Below are 21881 nucleotides of genomic sequence, written 5' to 3'. Positions count from 1 at the left end.
AGGGAGGGGACCCTGGCGGTCTGATCCTCGGCTGCAGAAGCTGGCTAAAAAATGATCATTGCTAAAAAATATTCCATCACAGTTGGTAATAAAAAAAGAACTGCTTGGAAACCAAGTCTAGCATTTCACACATTATGAATGAAGCGAAAGCAGGTCTAAGAATTTCTTTGTGTTTATAAAAAAACAAAAATAGAAAAAAGAAAAACAAAAAGAAAAACACCGTCCAGGCAGAGGCTGTATGACAAACCCCTTGGCCCCACATCTCAGACAGGAAACAGTGACACCAAACAGGAAGTTAGTGACAAACAGTCACCAGGGAAAATTTTCCCAACTAGTCATTCATAAATAAAAAAGCTTGATCCAAATAAAAGTCATAGCTCTTTAGTTTTAGTTTTATCTCAGCATGATTTACTCAATACTCAAAGTCATGTGGATTTCTGACATAAACATACTTTGCAAATCTAAAACACACGAAAGTGTTGAAATCTAAAAGGTAAAGGTAAAAATAATAGGTCATGTATAAAAGGAAGGTCTTTTGGCTTTTTGGACTGCAATATTTCTTAGGAATACTTTCAAAAACAGGAGTTAAAAACTATGTCTTCCATTATTTCTGCATTAAATTAAATGAGAAATAAAATAATCTTGGCTAAATTAAATAAGAAATTAACATTAACAAGAAAAACATTCTGGAAAATATTCAGTGATAAGGATCAACTGTAATTAACCACAAATGTTATTCATATCATTCAGGATTGTTATTTTTCAGTTGGTTTCAAGAAAGCAGAAATACATTTGTGCTCATAATTTTGAGTTTTCAATATTCTCTAGAAATAAAGTAGTCTGGATTGTAGCTTTACAAGTATCTGGTGTAGATAAGTAGCCATTTTTATACAACTGGTTTTATTTCAGAGCAATATTCACATTTGTGAAGCTCCGACTCAATGTGGGCACAGATTTATTTATTTAAATATTTATTTATTCATTCTTAACATCTCAGTTGTTCAGTGTTTGAGAGTTGCTATTTTTTTTATTTCATTGTATTTTATTCACGCTCAATGAAATTAAAAGAAATTCTGATTCTGAAAATGGATATTTGAATACTCATTTTTAATATTTATTCCTATTGCAATACAAGTTCTAGAAAACATCGGGATAACATTTCAGCTTATATTAATGTGTTAGAGATAGTCAATTGATTGTAAGAGACTACTGTTGCATACTGACAAATATAAAGTGAGAAGTCACAAGCATAGATGAGTAAGAAGATGGAAAACAAAAACATTTTTTTCTTCATGGTTGGACACAGTTAGGCTAATATTGTTTCATAATAAGGGAGGGAGAAACAGAGAAAACAGCTTGAGTCAACTTGCAACATCCCATTCATGCTACAGCATTGCAATTCTGTACAAGAGATTATTCAAGTATTTCGTTCTGTGCAACTTCCTCTTGCATTACAGTGAAGACGGTTACTGTAAGCATACTTCAAAGAGACTCTGCCTGCTCCAACGTTAATCCACTGTGACTCTCATTTCATCTGAGCCAGACAGGCACTGTTAGAGTGCAGGCAAGAAGCTGAAAGACCAGATCTAAACAAAGCTACATCTTCTTTAATAATCCTCTCTGAGAAACCTCATTTGACAGAGATGGACTTCAAAGTGCATATACCCATGACATCATGTTGAACCGCTCCACCCAGCAGATTGTGACAGTCGCAACCTTTTAAGACCGTACAGAGGAACTATGTGCTGCTTGACTTCAAATCATGTAACAGGATGACTAGACTATTCAATAAGGAGAGGAGAGGATGAGCTGGAGAGGCATTAATGATCGTTCCAACAATGCTAACCAGAAGATGTTATTGTTGCAAATTACTTGTGTTGAAGTGTAGCAAAGGGAAGGTGGTGCTGGAAATTGGAAATGGTATTGGTGGTGGCGAAAAGTTGAAAGGTAGTCAAGCATTTCAACTTCAGTCCTTTTTATTTTAGGGTTGTGTAAAAGTCTGTAAAAGGAAAAGAAAGGTTCAAAGTGCTTCACGTGCTAGTAGCCAGTGCCAAAATTACAACTGTTATGCCCAGAAATAAAAATGTGATCCTAATATAGTAGTCTTTTTTACATCCTCCTTCACATGTTAGTCACTGCCTTAATCTCTGTTTTAAAACCTTAGACATTTTTCACAGGATTCTTACAATAATGGAAAACACCTACAGTGAGACACTAATGACAGATGTCACATTGTGGCAGTGTTATGTCACCTCGAAGAAATCCATAAAAAGCCCACCCGTCTAGCACTTCTGAAAAAAGAGAACATGGCAGCTTTCAGTATGTGAAATCGGTTTCCAAGCAACTGTTTCTGCTCAGTGCAACTCCCTTTAAATACCACGGAGATTTTAAACTCTGTTTCCACAATGCAAACAGGACACCAGATTATTTACAGGTAGATTTGGGTACCTTTAGAAACTTCAAATACATTTTTATTGTTGAATCTTATATGTGTATTAACCTAGGGTAGTCACTTTGTGGGCCAGAAGAAAGTCAAGGTTTAAAAAGCTAGTTTTGAAGGTAATAACACTTTAATTATATCACTCCTCTGGTTTATACCCAAGAGAAAGTTCTGCAGTGAGCAGAGTTTGATGATGGATTGAAACAACATGCAGCACCAACATGAATCTCTCCATGACTTCAACTTTCAGGATTTTCACACCTCCTTCAGGGAGGAAGGTGAAAACAAGGGACTGGGAGATGATTCAGGAGAACGGAAAGTCTCTTATAAAGAATGTTTGGAGTGCAGATGAAAGGTATAAAGTAGTAACCGCCACAGAGAAGAGATACAAATTTAAGAGAAAGAAAGAAATAGACTTGTAAAATTGTGATACAATGTGTGACTGTGAAGTGTGGAGCCGAGTGGGCCATGTGTCCACAATAAGCCTCTGTTTTTTGGAAAGAGTGTGTGCATGTTGGTCTGTGTGTGTGCGTGCCATCAAGGCCAGTCCCGTGCCCTGCACAAACACTGCCCTTGTGCTGCCCTTGCCCTGCCAGCTTGGCCTTACAGACAAACACACAGAGACACAGAGAAGGGGGAAAAATAAAAACACCAAACAGCGGCTGGGAGGGAGCGCTGGGGTCACATGGGGATGCTCATGTTCTCCGCTGCGGGATCTGCAGCTTCAGGCGGCTCCCTCACACCTTCAACAGTTCCCGCGTATACAAACACAGTCAAAGGGGTCAAAGTCTAAAAATATGCTGCTTTATTAGACTACAAGTAGATTAAATTCTGCAGTCTACAGACTGCAGTTTCTGCTGCAGCTCTTCTCAGGTGTGTCTCTACCAGCTTTGTCTATTCTGCTTTGCAAGATAACTCGAGCTTTATCTCACTGGGTAGAGTGTGACTGAACTCTAACTTTTAAGCCAGGTCACAAATATGTCTTAATTAAACAGGTTTGGACTTTAACTACACCCATTGCAACACATGAACATATCCTGGTGTTAGCCATTTTATTGTTCATTTCAAGTCATTTTTCTCATGGAAAAAGAACCTCCAAAATCTCAAGAAATTTGAATTCTTTAACAGGTTTTCTTCAGTAAAATGGCCTTTATTTACTTCCACCTAACTTCCCATTAACCTTTTACAAACTGTCCCACAACATGAATGAACCTTAGAGTACAGAGTTGGATGCTACTTACTTGTTTTAGAGCTCTATGCTCCTTAATAGATAGAACCAAATGCCTTCAAAAAAAGTTGCTGTAATTAATTTTTTGTAAGATCAACAATAAAGATTTTTTTTTATTTCAGTATTTTATTTCAACCCCAATGAACTATATTATTAGGTAGCTTCTGAAGGCAGTTGGTTGAAGTGGTATTTATTTGGGGGTATATGAATAAAGTATGCTACTATAATACATACTCTAATTTGGTCCAAAATTCTAACTAAATATGTTAAAAGTTGTGGTTGTAGTGTGTCAAATGAAAAATAAAGTAAAACCTCAGGGGTATGAATAGTTTTACAAGGCAGCTGGTTTAAAGCAGGTAAACATAGTTGATATTTGTGATAGCTGCTCTGAAGAACTGGACACTATGCAAACTCTTCTCACAATCACAAGATTATTCAAATTAAGCCCATATTTGTACTCATATTACAAGGAAGAGGAAGCTTTGCAGCTATGGCACACATGTATGCAAAATTCACCAAGCCAATCTGATTCTGTGAAAGTGGGAATGAGGAAATACAAATGCAGGCATATCCAATGTTTTTCTAACAAGTTGACTCCAAGTACCTTTGACTTCAAAAACAAGGAGTATTTGTGACAGAAGTAGGCACTTCCTTGTTGCTTCATTCTAAAAACAGTATTATTAGAATAGCTGGAGTGCTTAAGCATAAGCTAAATCCATCTTCAACATCCAATAGATGAGAACAAAAAACACAGACAGGACTTGGTGCAGAGAGTACTAACTATTTGAAACAATTGCATTGTACACAGACAGCTGTTCACAGGGCAACAAAAAAGAAAAAAAGCCATTATTCCATAGGAGACAATATCTTTTTTTTCTCTCCCATTTTTTATAAACCCCGACAAAGAGGAAACATTGAATACCTATTATTGGAATATGGCCACTTTTTTCCTGACAACATTTTCCCATTTAAGCTGCTCATGAGGAAACGAACGTCTTGTGACAAAATCCGCCAAAAGAATGAACATAAATACATTCCAGCACCTGCAACATTAGTCGTATGGACTGCTATGATCACACACTAAAATTAACATGACATCTTCTTGAGTTTGACGATTTTCGAAAAACAAAAGACTGCTATAAATTTAAAGTGGATCCTTTTACGGACGACTTAGTCAGATGCAACATTTTTTTTTTTCTCTCTTCGTAACATATTTTTTGACTGATGCATTCAATATACATTGAAGCATATTGATGAATGAGCAAAACATAGTTGTGGTTGAAGAAATGCAACATTTAGACCAGTGGTTCTTAACCTTTTTTGAGGTACCGAACCCCCCAGCTGCATATGCGCATTCACCGAACCCTTCTTATTCCAACCCCCCCCCTCCCGACACACAAAATAATTTGCGGTATTCTGATTTAGTAATGTAATTATATTAGCTGTGTAACCACCCCCACACCACTAGAGGCAGTACCAACCCCGAAAAGATGCGACTAAGGAGCAGATTTAGACTATAGAATTTGGTAAACACTGTGAGCTTTGCAGAAGTAATTAAAGACACAAGTTCAAATCCATGCTGAGAGTGGAGCTCCTTCAATCAGGGCTCCTCCGCAGCTCTGATTGGCTAAGCAATGTAACGTGATCCTTTGCAGCAAGTGATGGCAAAGAGGGGCGTCATCACGACTTTACGCAAGTGTGTCTTTACCTCTGCAGCAGAGGCTCCGCCGAACCCCTGAGACCGACTCACCGAACCCCTGGGGTTCGATCGAACCCAGGTTAAGAACCATTGATTTAGACAATGAGACAGTGAATAACTTCTGGAAATATACACTTTCCATACACCATCTTCTTTTTAAAAATCCACTCAGAGCTTGAAATGTTTTAATCAAATTCTAGACTTTTCCACACTGCATAGAAATCCTCTAAAGTCCAAAATAAATGCAATGTGACAAATCCATTCTCGATGGGTCAAGAAACAAAAACAAAAACATTAGAATTTTGCTCCTTTCTAAATCAACCGTAAAGGTACGAAGTAAACACAAACCCTGTCCCTGACATGACATCAGAAATAAACTTCCTGGTTATTGATGTGTGCCAGCATTCCAGGAAATAGAAGCTGCTTAATGCAAACTAATAAAAGCCCAAACAGACTCATTTGAAATAAAAAGCCATTTCCTCTACTTGATTTGCATGGTGCTAGTAAAACAAAGTTGTGGTTACATTTCCAATGTCAAACATAGGGAAGCAGATCATCAATGCACTTCAGTTAATTGCACGATTAAAGGGAGGTAAAGGGATTGCCTCCAGCATTAACATGTTTTAATGCACATTTCTGCTGCTGAAACTTAATAAATGGTATACATTTACAAGAAAACAACACAGCATCACAGCCAGAGCAAGTAAATGCAACACGATCAGGGTTCTTATTCAAAACCCTGCAGAAACTGAGAAGGAGAAATATATCGCAAAAAGCCGTGTTTGTATAGATAAGGGTAAGGCAAGCTTTGAGTAACTGAATTATAATGTGGACACTTCAAAAGTAGGATGTTTGAAAATAAATATCACACAAATATCAGTCAAAGAGCAGAGCCTTTGACTGAATCGTGACAGAGCGGAAGGACTGAAAAGAAATGGACAAAAATAACAGCAAGTAGTTCTGAGTACAGCAGAGATGGATCCCACACACTGATTTCTCAGCCGTGGTGTCCTGGCATCTTGGCATGATGTTGTTTATCCTCTGTACAAACAAACGGGCCACACATTGGCACTGAAGGACACACGTCTGGAGACGCAAGGCATTTATGGGCTTCAGCAATCATTCTGTGGCTGAGGTGATTGGAAATACACTCCTGCAGTAAATGACATTGTGACATCTGTCGCTTCCAAGTCGCATACTCTCCTATCTATCTGAAATGAAAAACTTTGAACACACCACTCTGCAGGTTTCTGTATAACCCATAACGCAGAAAAAAACTAATGTTCCCTGAGAAGGATCAAAATAGTGCATGTTTTTTTGGGCAGTCTACATAAAATAAGGCATACATGTGGTAAACGGCCTCAATTTACATTTATAATTAGTTGACGGCAGCACAGCTTGTTCCATTCTCTGGGTGCAAACATAGCAAAGACTATTCTATGCTATAATACTTCAGGTAGTGAAGTCAATGCTATAAAGATAATGCCAACCAACAAATGGGCTGAAGGGCAGGGTTTCCTAGGATTGTGTTAGTGTAAGGGTTACGACTGCTCACTTTTCATGCAAGCAAATGAAACAACACTTAAAAAGGTCATTTCAGTTGAAAGCAGGAAACAAATGTGACCTCTATTTAGCTCCATAGGCTAAATAATTAAACCTGCATGGCTGCATTCATTTCGGTTTCTCTGCAGCAGCAACAAAACAATGTTGGAGGAGCGATCAGTGGCGGAAGACAGAGCAGCATGAATAATTGGATCAAGCTATTTTTCCACATGCGAGTAGGAGTGCAGGAAGAGGGGAGATAAACAGAGTGCAGGTGGGAGGCATCTGTACTGATTATTGGTGGTTATTGGCCACCTGCGCTGACTGGGAGAACAAAATGTGGTTATTATCCTGACAGCTGTCAAAGCTGCTCTCACTGCACCACATATAGTAAGTCTGAAACTTAACCAACTGTTTATTGTGAAAGCAGAAGAGCATAAATGTAGAATATACATCTGCAAAGCTAAGCTGAGTTTCTGTTTGTATACCTTCTTTCAGCAGAAATATTTTTCATTTTGATGAATTTGGTAAGGTTAAAACACATTGAATCATTAAACAACTTCAGCTATTCTTACATTGCAACTAATAAATGCCACTCAGTTACATTTACCTCCATTACATTTAATAATGGAGCACCACAGGGCTGTATGCTTACCTCCTCTCAACCTCCTCTTTCCACAAAGATGTAAACTAACTGGAACTAAACAATATACCATGACTATGTAGTCCTTTGTAATATTGACATAAGGGCTATGTGGGTAGCAATAACCACTGGCTAATCATATTCAAATGTCAGGTATTTTGCATCCCAGTGTAATATTAGGTATCTGGACATTGCCTTACAGCTTTAAATATCCACACCTGACACAGAAAATTGTGCACAAGATGATAAAGGTAAGTGCTGCATTTATTGCAGCTAATGCTGTCTAGTAATATTCACCAATATCACCAATGGAAGATTTTCCAGCATCGCTCAACACTATAATACATCCATGAATCCAACTTTGCTAAGTTTTATCGTAACAAGGATGCATCAGCATTGGCTGTAATCCTGCAAAACTAACCCAAAACTATAATGTGCGGAGAAACTTCCACACATTCCCCATCTGTCAGGCCAACGCCTACTCTCCCAGATTCCAGCTAAGCCAGCATGCAGTTCTACTTTTTCAACTTTTACACCGTACCACACAGGCACACACACACCCTCCCCTGCAGCATTGTATGCAAAATAGGTCAAGATAACTACAAGAACCAGCCTGCTCACACACAGACACACGTTTTACCTGCCGTTTCCTAGAGTCACTTATTTCCTACGCCTCCGCTCCTCTCCGGGGCCATCTGGACAGATTCTGGGACACTGCATCTGATGGGTGAGGAGGCAAAACACAAGGAATGTTAGAGAGAGAGGAGGGGGAAACAAACTGAAGGGACACAAACAGGGCAGGACATGTGGGAAAGTACGAGCTGAGCACAAATAATGCATACCTGATTAGTTCTGTGATCCCAGCTGCCCCAACAGAAGTGATAAGGCAACAGAATAACCCCCCCTGACTCCTTACAGACACCTAATCATCCTTTGCTATCTGGATCATAGTGGAGACACCTTCAGAGATTGGAAGATGGATTATTAGCTCTGTATACATCCGCTTTATTATTTAAACAGCTAGGTCACAAGCCAGAAACCTTTTTTAAACTTTCTGTGAAAATCTGTTGCAATATTTTGAGACTTTCAACAGAAGATTTGATTGAGAAATATTTTCAATACTTTTAGCCTTGTAATCCTGATTCACACTTTAACTGAAGTTATTCTGAGTCATTGGAAGCACCGGAAACAGGACTTTATAAAACAGATGGAGGTGGAAGTGAGAGTCACAACTAAAAGTTTTGAATTATTTTAGCAGTCAAAATGAAAGTTTGACTCGAACCCTGTGCTCAATTCTGACACCTGTGAGGAGAAATTTTTTTTTGAGAGGAACTAGGATTTAACGTTTAAAACGGTACTTTATGAAAAACTGAGAAGGATTTAAAATTTTGTAATGGAACAGAATTGAAAAACTAGATGGTCTGGCTTCCTTGGGTGCCTGTGGACTTCATGCAAGACCCAGGACCCGTTTACAGAGGGAATATAGACCATGCTTGTTGTTCTGACCCTTCACTCAACTGGCCCTGTGGTTTGTTCACATTTAGATTTCATATTTCTGTCTCTTACACCCTCTTTCTGTGAAAGCATCAACATAACATCAATTCCCATCTTTGTAGTTGGTCAATCAGCCTGTGATCAAAAATTTTCCTGATCCTTAGGTGAGGATATTATTGGTTTTTTCCCTTTTGCATTTAGAAACTAAAATAAATTTTACCTGAAGCGTCTGGATTTCTAACAGTCTGTTGACGTAAGCAACATTACTTCACTTTTCTGTTTTCTTTAATTAAAGGCATTTTTCTTTCATTTGAAAAAGCAAATAACAGTTACCATTAGTGTTGGTAATGCTAACTCTGCCAACTACAAAAATAAGACGCAAACACGCAAAATGTAACGCAAGTCATCTTTTTGCCTCTGTCAATTTGACATGTTTGAATGCAAATATGGCTGAAGTCTAGATTTTGAGACGTGGAAGAAATCTGTGCCATTATCTAATTAGATTTTATTTAGTTGGGTACATCTGCCTAAAGGATTTTATTATGAAAGCGATGGACAGACACAAACTGTGGTTTCATTTGCAATAGATCCAGATCTCTGATTGGTGCATTTCTTAAGACACGATGAGGCTTATGTGCACTAGAATGCTGACTTTGGTTAATGTAAGAACAACAAAGTCCTTAATAAGAAGAGCATGGTGAAAGTTTAACCAGAGTTCCGCAGGATATGACAATTAATAACTTGGAAAACTCAAATTAAAGGTTTGTGTCAGTTAATATTCACATGTCATTTCCAAAAGACTAAATGGAAAAGGTAGTATGAATGTAAACTTTACGCATGACGACACAGGACATGACCTACAGAAGGTACCTTATGAAACAATGCCCAGGGCAGTCCATAAGCCCCAGCAGGAATTTCTGCTGGCAGTTCAAAGAGCCAGTGGTACCAAAATCAAGATTTGACCCAAGAGATACGGAAAACAAATATACCATGGGCAAAAAAAATACAGGCTGATGACATGCAACACACAGACTGATTGAGGCCAGTAAACTTCCTGTTTTCCCCCAGTGGTTAGGATGCTCTATCTTTGTTTATCAGGGTGTGACACAGAGAGGCTCACGAGAATAACTGGAAAAAGTCTGGTGGTAAAAGAGGTTTCATGTACAAGTGTGAGGGTATGCTGTGAAGAAAGAAGAGGAAGATTTCACAGAAGGTGGCAGGTTTTACCAAGAAAATATCAAGGGAAGGAATTTATGTTTGCTTCACACACAGCTACAGCGGGGCAGCACATAGGGTGAGCAGTTCCAGGAAGTGTGTTGTTTTAACAAGGATAAAACCTCCGGCCAGAGATGGTCAATGTTTAACTCTCCCTGTCTTTATTAAACAAAAAGCACCACATGATCTACTGAGAACGAGTGAGTGAAAGAGTCACAGAGATTTTCGGGGAACATTCTGGTGTGAGGACAGACGGGGGATTCATTACGCAGCCGCTCAGAGATGACGTTTGTTGCTGGAGGCTAAACCCAAACTTAGCTCAGCTAAAGTGTGCAAGAAAAAAACTTCACGCCAACGTCAATGTTTTTTAGTTTTAGACAGATCTGTTCAAACAGCAATTTGGGGTTTGGTTCCACAATCCCAGGCTCTCTGGAAGCACACAAAATTAGATAGAAAATGGGGTTTGTAGTCAAATGTTTATCATGGACTGATGTTGACTAGGCTGCAGAAACTACATTTACTTATAACTAAAATCTCCAAGAGACTCCTTCAGACAACGTCTTACATCAAAGTTGTTTTCTGCAGTTGGACCAAACATGTTTAGGGTTAAGGTAATGTTATAATTTGACCTACAACTTTCTTCTGACTGAAAGTAATAACGTTTTGCAGCAGCTTACCCAGAATATGTGCAGACAGCTAAAGATTTGGGTGATGGCAAAGAAGCTTTCCAATGTCAAAGAGTTGAAACTCAAAAGATAAATTGCCAAAATACCAGTGGAAAAATGCAAAACACAGCCCAGCAACTATAAAAAGGTCTGACTGCAGTAATGTCAATAGATACAGCACTCATAAAAAGTTAAGGATATTGACCCGAGGGCCGTCCTTCAAGACGAAAGGAATGTCATGCTTCAGCGGACAGTAAGTCAACTTGTGAAGAACATGACAAGCTGGAACTGATGCTCAAGGGCACATTGTTGAGACATTGACAATTTTTGACATACTGTTAGCTTTTGTTTCAGTACAGAGTTGAGAAAATTACTGCCTGCTTATAGTTAAATGCCCTAATGTCATTGTAGCGTCGTCACACCTGCTTATGTGTGTCAAGTTTGGGGATTCTATTGCCTTCTGGTGTGTGTCGTTTATTACTATTACTATAATAATGTCTTCCAATCAACTAATTTCAATATTTAGCGTCTTGATTGTGAAACTCTACATCAAATGTGAGCATTAATGGCAGTGAGAATGACCATGATTTGATATCTCAACTTACATACATGTACTTTGCCAAATCTCTTAACTTAGCATAGATGAAATTATGTACCTGATGTTTAAAATAGCATTTAAATCGACAACAAAAAGTAAAAATTAGGTAACAGTAGTAGGAAAACAACAAGTAATTGAGCACTGATTATTGACGTGGATGCCAAGAGTAATGCCTCATGACATTTTGATGCCTTCATTCAAATGTATGTGACCATCATTAGTAGCACATACCAAAGTGAGAGTCTTATTTTTCTATGGTCTTTTCTCTTCCACCATGTAACCTCACACTCAGGACTAACACCCTTCCCTTCCTCCACCCATCCTCTGCTTCAAGAATGTAAAGAATGCACAATCCTAAAATGACTGAAGGTTCATCGCTGCCCAAGACTCAGACTGCTCCTTACCTTCGAGGCTCTTATCAGAGAATGTGCCCTGCTTTTTATGGCATAGATCATGTGGGTAACCGGTGTTCTAGTTAGCAAATTTTGAACTACAAAAGGCCATGGAGTGATGATTTTGTTATTCAAGCCCTGAGGCTTGCATAATAACGTGGCTTTGGGCATCTTCTTGCATGAAACTACACCATTGTCACCTTCATTTTACTTGTAAAGAGAACCTCAGAGACAACTCAGAAATACAGTACATTTGTCAATAAACTGTTCAAAATAAAATAAACTAAAATAAAAAAAAAGCATATTTATTCGGCAAAAAAAAAAGATGAACTACGACATGGTTTTGGACATAGAAGTTAATCAAGATCTACTTGTACAGGATCAACTTAAACATGTTTCCTCATCTTGAAAAAGGATGATATGCGAGATAAGATGTACAGTTAGCCTGATGAGTTTGAACTTGCAGAAGTCAGCGTGCCCTTACATTTCTTACATCTCCAAATCAAACGTGGCCATTGCATCTTTACTGTGCATCACTGCTGGCTCGCCACAAACAAAAGACGACTGTCTGTCCAGTTCTAAAAACAATGCACACCCGCTCATTAGCCCAGTGTGGTGTTTATAACCCTCCATCACTGAAAACCACAAGTAAGTCACACACAGATGAGTTTTACTGTTGGAAAATCTGAAGTTTTCACACAACAGCTCTAGATGTGTGAAAATCCAAGTCTTTACCTACTACTTCCTTCCTTTCTCTTTATTTAGCTACTAGCTTCAGCCTCTATTAATAGCTGCTATTGTAAAGCTGGCCTTCAGTGGGTGGTGTGCAAACATGGCTGTGTGTGAACTCCAAAGTTTTTCTACCCTGCTGTAAATCCGTCACCTTTCAGCTGCATGACTGATCAAAGGTCCCAGGATGTGCTACAGGTGATCAGACAGACCAGGTACACCAGCACTACCGCACATAACCTCTCCAATACATTACAAGACCAGTCAGGGGTCATCCACTTTACTATGCAAAAAAGAAAAAAGAAATGAGGAACAGGCAGAAAAACTGCTCGTTGATACGACATCATCGGAACAGCAGGAAACTGACGCCATACTTAGTCAGCTCAATGCATTTCAAAAAAAGGCAACAACCCCAATCTGTTTTGTGATCTTACATTAGATAAGACACAAATAAGTACAGGCTGAATAGTTCACCACTGCATGCATGTTTCTGTGTGAATGCATGCATGCATTCACATGTATGCATGCATTCATGCATGCACGCATTCACATGGAAACCTTCCATAGAAGTCACAAGGGCAAATGGTTCCAAAGTACTGCTGATCAAATGCATTTTCTTTTTTTCTAGTTAAAGATTCTTCTTCTGTAAAGGGAGCAGGTTTGCTAGTTTATTTATTGTCAAACCATCAAAATCCCATCAATGAAGGAGAAAATTCTCAAATCTAAAATACTCCAGACAATTTCCAATCTCCCACCAACTTAAACCGGGGGAATTAGCTTATGCTGGACAACTTGCATTGGAATAAACCAGAACACTTCTGGGATGAAAGTCTTTTGAAGATAAGAGAACAAAGTGGAGAGGACACTAAACCAAACAATACATCAGTACAAATATCTAATCTCAACTGTCAAGCAGAGTGACGGATGCGTTAAGATGTGATTTTGTTTTGCAACCACTGCGATTTTTTAAATGCCACCAACTCCATCATGAACTCTACTGTGTAGCAATGCATTTTAATTATGCATTTTGTTACTAAACATTTGAGAATTATTTACTTTCCACTACATTCACATACATGCTAATCAGAGAAAACCTGTAGAAACTGGAATGTTTTTTAAGTATTCGCAGAAGTCAGATTAAATCCTGGATTAATTTGAATGATTTTTACATCAAATTTGTTTTAAGTATAGGCTACCAAAATGAGACATCCTCTACAACATTAAAAGCCATTCCTTTTCAGATAAATGCTTAATGTTTTAGATAAACCTTAAAAAAAGCGAAGAAAAAAGGGATGAAAAGAGGGTGGGATCGAGTTGTCTACTGTGGGAATAATAAACCTTTAGCAGTAAACACCAACTGTTTTATTCTTAATCTATTTAATCTGTCCTACCCTTTTAATTTGGTCTTAGAAAGCATAAAACAGAGGATTTATAAGCAAAAGACTGGATATAATGAGACTGCTCATTTCAGCACATCACGTCTTTGTTTTCCACTTGAGTCCAAGGTGAAATATTAGAAAACTCAGCTATGTGCATCAGCAGTTTTGTCAACATCAGGAGGGCTTTTGGGTGGCGCCAATTGTGTGAGGAAATTCTTGTTTTTTCAGTAACTGTCACAGAGCCTGATGACTTCCTAGGAGAAGATAAACAATCTTCCATGAGGAATACTAAGAAAACATTTATCAAAAGATACACCGCCTTGAAAAGCAATTCTGACCCTTATGTTTTTCATCGGCATTCATTCCCATTGTGTATAGAGACTTAGTAGGGACTTCTGTCTATACATTTAAAGTTGCAGGTGTTCTGGAATAATGTCTCAACCAGTGCTGTCAAGCTCATTGAAGTTGGAGTCTGTGAACACCATTTTTAATAATTATTATAGATTTTGGTCTTTACTTTAACTAGGTAATTTAAACTCCTGAATAAGATTTAACTTCCAGTATCTTTGGTAGCTTCTAACAGGCTCCTTCCTGCTTCTAATCTCTGAGCAGTTTCCCTGTTCCAGATGAAGAAACGGATCCCCCACAGCATGATGCTGACACCACTATGTTGCACCAGGGTACAAACTGTAATTACTGATAAGGTTAAGGCACAAATTCATACACACCCCTGTCAACTTTTAACTAGGGAATAAAACTAATTAAAAGGCACCTTTTTGGTTTCACTTCACATTTATACAGGCTGTCACATAAGACCCACAAAAAATGTGTTGAGATTTCATGATAAAATCTAAATCGTTACAGGAATGGAACAGCTTTTCAAGGGACTGGAGATGATTTAAGATTTTGTAACCCAATAAAATCCCTCCTGTATGGGAATCAGTTTTATCACACATTTATAACATGTACTAATCAAAAAGATGAAGTACTTTAGACTGTTTCACACTCCAAATGCCACCGCCCCTATTGATATGTGCAAAACGCACAGAGACACAGAGACGCACATAATCATATAATACATTGTGGAACGTCCACTGTAAATAGTAATGGGAGATGTGCTGGATAACATGCATAGTTACTGGATTATAGTTTTTTTCTGGGATGTCTTATGTAAAGTTGCAAATATTTACTATAAGAATTCTGGCACATAAGCTGATGTTCATATCGTCACCAACTTGCACCAGGATCTTGATGCAAACTTGCAGACGTTTGCTCTCCTCAGGGCCTTGTCCACTGCTGTGGTTCTGCTGTCGTTTACAAGCCCTTGCTCAGCTTCCCACTAGTCATCTTCCAGCCACTAAATCTGAACTCTCATCACAGCTTTTTCCAAATTTCTATTCTTGGTCTAGCATTCAGACAGATGAACCACAGAGCGTCATGCAGTTCATCTCCTGATCATCGAGTCAGCGTTTTTCACACCTTTGCGCCAGAGCCGCGGCATACTGTACATCAACACGAGGCTGCATCATACAGAGCAGCCTGAAGCACCTCAGCCTGGATGAGTCTGTACTTCCTATTAAAATTACTGGCTGAAGAGATTTCATCAGTTTTCTATTGCTTGAAATCTGAATTCCCTTTGAGAACACACCAGACAGAAGGAGAATGTTCACAGGGTGTGAATTCGTTTTATATAATTTGCCATTCAGATAACACTCAACACTTTTCCACCCAAACGTCAGCAATCACTTCTAGCTCAGATTCTTATAAAAGGACTCGTGGAGTTGCACCCTTCACTGTACCTTCTCTGCACATTACACTTCCTACTGTTTTCCTGGCATTCCTCGGCAGGTCTCGGCCTGCTGTGCAGCAATTTCAGCGGACTGCTCTTCCCTCTTGGTCGGTAACATTCCTTGCTTGGGTACTTTCCATCCACCTGCATTAATCATGCTCCGTCCTTGACTTGCACTTGTAGTAGGTGAAACTAAATGCCTTACATAATGAATCCAATCATGAAAGAAATCAAGAAAAAGCTACAGCTAGCCTTACAGAAACACAAAGACATTTACCACCTGCCTTGCACTGTGCTCTTTGAAAGGATGTTATGCAAGTCTCTTAATGTACAAGAAGGGGATTACTTTTAAAGTGTAACAGCAGGAAGTGTGAGTTACTAAGAAAACAAAAGGGTGGAGAGAAACACAGGGACATAAGAAAAGAAGGAAGACCAAGATGGCAGCAGCAGCAACTCAGCAGTGTTCGTCTTTATACTGAGAAGATATGCAGAGCATGCAATTCAAATGGCAGAGTCTAAACAACATGAACTGAACCTTGCAAAAGCATTAACACCACTTGAAACGTCTTGCATTTTACCACAAACCTCATGTTTTTGAAAGAAAATGTTCAAGTTCTGATGCTAGCAAATGATACATTATTATAACAAGGAAGGATGCATTCTTAGAACCGTTTAAATAAAATGCGCCGAATACATTTGGATTGTACAAGCAACTCTGCCGTTACAGTTGCGAGTCTTTTAAAAGGTATGTCTCAAACAGCATTGCAGTCACAGGTTGACATTTTAATCCAGTTTCACTAATTTTTATAGTAAATTTTAGTCTTACCACGGGCTCTTTGAAGGCAAACGACTAGAATCGACCCACGAATCCGTCACTAGAGATGCAACAGGAAATCATGCATTCGTCAACAAAACACTGACGTAACTGCAAAAAACAAACAAACTGCAATGGAAAACAGCGGTGAAACATGTTTGTCATGTTAACCACTAATGATATGTTAAGTGATGACAGGAGAGGCTTTGTTGTCATGATGATGACCTTCCCACAACAAGGAGGTCACAAGAGGTCAGGAAGCATTTCAGATATTTGGAAATCTCACGGATTCATTCAGCTAAAGTTTTTCATACTGTTCAACTATTATAGTGTAAAGACAACACTTTCACCATAGAGCCAATGTTTTAAACTGCACATTTATGCTTTCCTTTAAGCTGAAAAACCACAGAACACATGCAGTTAAAGTTAAGCCAAAAACAAGCTCTCCATACTTCATCAGTAAACATTGTTGGGTGTTAATTGCAGAGTAACTGATTTTTGACACAATACAACAACTTTTTTTGTCTTGCTTTTATATATAAATACTTTCGGTTAGAGTTCTGCTTTTATTGGAGCCCAGTTTCTCAGAGGGGCCTGCTTTGGGACTAAATCTGGCTCGGGGTAAATAGCTGCATTGTTGGCTGATGACTGCAGAGTGACGTCAGTTAGCCTTATCAGAGTTCTCCAACTTTACCTCAGAGGGGACCTGAGAGCGGGGGCCCCCTCACACAGGACAAATTAGGCGACGTCTGAGTGGTATCAGAGTAAGAGCCAATTGAATACAAATTTGTTCCACTTTACGATTATGAACTACTTTGTGTTGTAAAGTAGTAAACATAAAATCATAAAAATAAAATCTTAATGAAATACGTTGAAGTTCGATGTTTACTCTGGGCGCGGCCCATAGTAAACATAGAATAAAGCGAGTGACCTAGCAAACCCCCGTCATGTTGGCCGACAAAAATAAAATGTTCTGCAAACAACTGTAGCATCCTGAGCTAATCATGCAAGCACACAAACAAACAAAAATAAATCTGTCAATATTTTATTTCTAAGAAGGCTTCCTAACTATAATTTCTGCTTAACTGACTCACAAACCTGAAGTCCAGACTAACAGTTTTAAAGAAGCTGTGACTAAAGAAAGGCATGACTTGTCATTTTGGCAGCAGCTGATTGGCTATTTTATGACACAGCCTCCGCTGTGGGTGGGAGATCAGTAAGCTTTCCACTGGAAAAACAACAACAGAAAACATGTTGATAGAAGTAAAAGCAGCCAACATAGTTCTACTATAGTAGTATCGTCACATACCAAATGAAAGAAAAAAATCCAGGCTTTAATTTGAGTAATTTGTGTTTTTTAAAAAAAATCCAATATTAAGCTACAAGTTTTGTTAATAAATTGTTGGTACAAGTTACAACAGATTTTTGGCAGTGAGTCTTGGTCCTCTCCTCTCTTCAGCTGAATGTCATTTTTACCATTTGTTTTGGATAATTATCCTAATAAAAAATACTCAAACAGCCAGTTTTCTTTTTGCAGCCACAATCCACCAGATTTTGTTTAAAATCTTCTTTTATTTCCGAGTGCATTCCCTCATGCATGCTAAGAAGCTTCCCAGAGGACATGAATGGAGCAATAACCTTACAGCATTCCACATTCTCCACTGTACTAAACAGTAGGCATGAAGTGGTTTGCCATGTGCCAATTCATTATTTTACATCAAACCCATGAAGTGCTTGTTACCAAAAAAACCAACCGTATTCTGTTCTGTTAAACTCAAAGAACTTATTGGATAGATATTTTATGGTAGAGCAGAAAGACTTTTTTCTAGTGTTGCTCTCAAAAATCCAGTCGGCATGTAGATGGTGTCTGCTGGAGAGAAAATGCGAATATTTGCTGTAGTCCATTACCACCCTGCTCACTGTGTGTGGTGACGAGAAGGACTGTCAGACGCATCAGTAATGGTGGGGATTTTCCCAATGTGGGTGCTGCTCCTCAATAAATAGAACTTAAAGTTGGATTTCTCTAGAATTCTCTGTGTGAGAACTATGCTACAGCAAAAACATTCATTTGACCCACATTTACCAAGGATGTAAATAAATATGGGAAGAATCAACTATAGATCGTGGTCCATTTAGACTGGTGTGCTGTGAAACAAAATTCCTGCAAGAAAATGGGCAACAACTGAAGTACCTGGTCACTAAATCTGCTTCTTCTCTCAACAGAGCATTTTCTTTTTCATGAGGATTGTAATATTTATATTTATCCCATGCAAGTATCTTCAAAGAGTTGTTGTGGTTAGTGATGCTGCTCCAAGGAGAATTTCCAGTAGCAGTCAGTACTGCAACAAGTCTGAGGAGTCCTCTGATTGAAGACTATTGCTGTATGACCGTCATGAGATCTTAACAGCTCATTTTCAAGGTAGCAGAGAGGATTTTCCACAGTAGTATCTATGGTTGGCATGCTCTGTTAATGCACATCATTTGTTTTTTCCCGCTTCTCTTTAAATAACTGTCTGGCTGTATGGTTAAGAGACAGGGATATGATCCATGCCCAAAATGATCAATGGAAAAGATGGTTTGAACTTCCTCCTTTTGTCTCCGTTTACGGTTGATCTAAAAATCCAAACAACTTGCAAGCACATGGAGCAGGTTAGTAAATTGTAAATGAATCTAGAGAGCTCTAGAAACCTAGAAAAAGCTTCTCTAAGCAAAAACGGAAAACAAACAATTATAACGTAGTTGTAATGTCTGTCAAACATGATGGGTGTGGCAGTGTGGCATACGAGAAGTATCGTTCAGTGATAAAGTGGCAGCTGACATAAGAAGCAGGAGCGGTGAAGATAAATCAAGCCCTCTTCCTGATCAGACTCAGTCAGATGCTTCAAACTAATCAATAATGCCGATAACCATGTAGCATCAATTGAACATATATGGTTGACAAGTTCAGTTGATTTATTTTTACTGCTTTCAGTTTAACAGAGACTCAATACAGGATTTGTTATTGAACTGTTAGCTTTATGGCCATACATAAAGCTAACAGCCTTTAGCTAAAACATCACTTTGGCCCATATTTAACTGTGCCGACCTTTCCAGCGACTACCCAGCTTCACCGTATCTGCTGAATAAAAGCAACCCCACGGAATGACACCATCAGCACCATGTTTTACAGTGGAGACTGTCTGTTCAGGGTGATATCTCGCTGTCCAGACCTGTCATTTTACTGGGCAGCCATGTCTTGGAAGTTCAGTGTTTGTGCCAGACTTTTTATTATGGGTTGCTTAATTCATCAGCTCTCCGAGGACGAATAAGGCTGATACTGTTTTGAAACAAAGCCCTATGTTAAACTTTTCTGTAACTTTATCCCTGAAATGCCTGGTGTGCTCCAGGTAAGACCAGTACCTGCCTGGCATCTCTGTCTGCTGCGTCTCTGCTGGTGCCAATTCTGATAGTCATCAGCCAGAAGTCAGTCTCCTGATGTTTCCATCTTTTAATTAAATTACACACAGGTGGACAAGATTATTAATTATGTGATTGGCTGCCCTATTTTACTTGGGGGGTCTCAGAGTAAAAGAGGGACTATAGATATGCACAACACACTTAAATTTGAATTGTTTGTTTTCAGGAATGTTGTTAATTTTTTATTTTTTGGAAGAGACTTGTCTCTTGACAAATCTGGTATCGGACGCCGACTCCAAATCCCAGAAAAGGTTAAAAGGAGTTTTCATGGATGCAGAGAAGAAGGACCAAAGAACAAAGAGAGGAGGAGGAAGTTCAAGCTACATCTTCCATCAATTATAATACAGATAATATACCCACCTTCGTTTTGACTTTTGATTTAATGAAGAGCCGCAAAAGCAAACGAGGTGGATTAGCAGTGTCTGCCAACAGCTAATTAGGTCATTCAGGGAATGTTGACATTTCATCTCTGCTGCCCGGTGTTAGCATGTCATGACAGTAATGAGACTGCTATGCAACAGGTGTTCAGTCAGAGGCTTTTTAAGATTTGTTGTAAGACTGACTGCTACTGGAGAGTCTTCCTGCCCAGAGTTTCATCGTAAACAATGTCTCTTAAGATATTTGAATGATACAAGTTACGGCAACTTTTAATTTTCGAATGTGATGAATTGTTATTTTTAAACGGCATTAAAAACCGTGAATCAAAAATACACGTTAGTTTGGGGTTATGATGTGTGAACATGTTCAAGGAATATGAATACCTATCCAAAGCTCTTATACTCTAGTAAAGTTTTCACAGTACTGAACCCTGGACAAATGAGGCTAAAAGGAAACCTAAAGGTCGAAATTATTATTGCATAAAAGCTGACTACATGTGGTTTCACATCTCTTTTTGGGACACTGCTGTCTGTTCATTTCACAACACAATAAGTGGACACAGCGTCTTCAATGACAGCTGAGGAGCGTTATTGAAACTACAACTCCTGTCGTTTCAATCTCGCGATGAAACGTGCGTGAATCCCTCTCCATATAAATAAAACATCCTATGGATTATGAAAAAGTGAGGAAATAAAGCCCGTTAGTCTCTGTGTCCACTTTCTTTGGTGCATAATCACTGCGGAATGCTACATTCCGTTCTCATGTGAAGGGAGCGCTGAACAAACTGGGCTCAGGAACCTAATGAGTTTGTTGTTGACATTCTTTGAAACTAAAGTCAATCGAACCACTAAACTAAGCTGCTCAGCCCTAACACAACAAGATTAAAAATATTGTGGATGCATCAATAGCTCTGTGAAAATATTAGTTTATCAGCAGCTTATTTACCACAAAACCTAGAAGCTCCTTCAATGTCTAATTAGGACATGCAAGTAATAAACCATATTTATGTAAAGGAATTCATGGAAGTTTAATGGAATTTAAATGTCCCCCAGATTAAAGAAAAGTGAACCCTGCATTAGTTTACAAATGTAGAGAGTCCACTGAAATGCACAAAGTGTAAACCCGCCAGTTGGAGAAACTTCAGTCCTACCTTCATTCACTGCGGCCAGCCTGTGGAAGAATGTGACGGTGGCTCAAAGTTAAATGTCGTTGCTGTATCCTCTCCGTGAAGAAATGTGTTGTTCAAAGGTAAAGGCGCCTGGGTGTCGGACTTCTAGGCGGCTCGAAGGTGTCTCTCCACCGGGACGCGGAGCTTCGCATGTGGAGAGCGTCGCGGAGCGCGTCAGCTTCCTATTTGTTTCGCAAGGTGAGCGGCCTCCACACAGCCACTGTGTCCCTCAGCCAGCCCCCAACTCCACTC

The 21881-nt window shown here is 38.9% G+C and overlaps 1 protein-coding gene across 1 annotated transcript in view; it reads right to left on the bottom strand.

Moving 5' to 3' along the window:
• pik3cb (phosphatidylinositol-4,5-bisphosphate 3-kinase, catalytic subunit beta) overlaps positions 1 to 21881 on the bottom strand; it is a 56986-nt gene extending 35105 nt beyond the window's left edge. The window contains exons 1-2 of the mRNA XM_008426230.2: positions 21612 to 21881; positions 8193 to 8272 (exon numbers count right to left, since the gene is read on the bottom strand). The gene's annotated coding sequence lies outside the window, so the exon portion shown is untranslated. The remainder of the gene's footprint in view (positions 1 to 8192; positions 8273 to 21611) is intronic.

This window comes from Poecilia reticulata, linkage group LG13 (assembly GCF_000633615.1).
Source record: "Poecilia reticulata strain Guanapo linkage group LG13, Guppy_female_1.0+MT, whole genome shotgun sequence".
Lineage (NCBI taxonomy): Eukaryota > Metazoa > Chordata > Actinopteri > Cyprinodontiformes > Poeciliidae > Poecilia > Poecilia reticulata.
The sequence above is the reverse complement of the archived record's forward strand: the minus strand, read 5'-3'. Positions and strand labels throughout refer to the sequence as shown.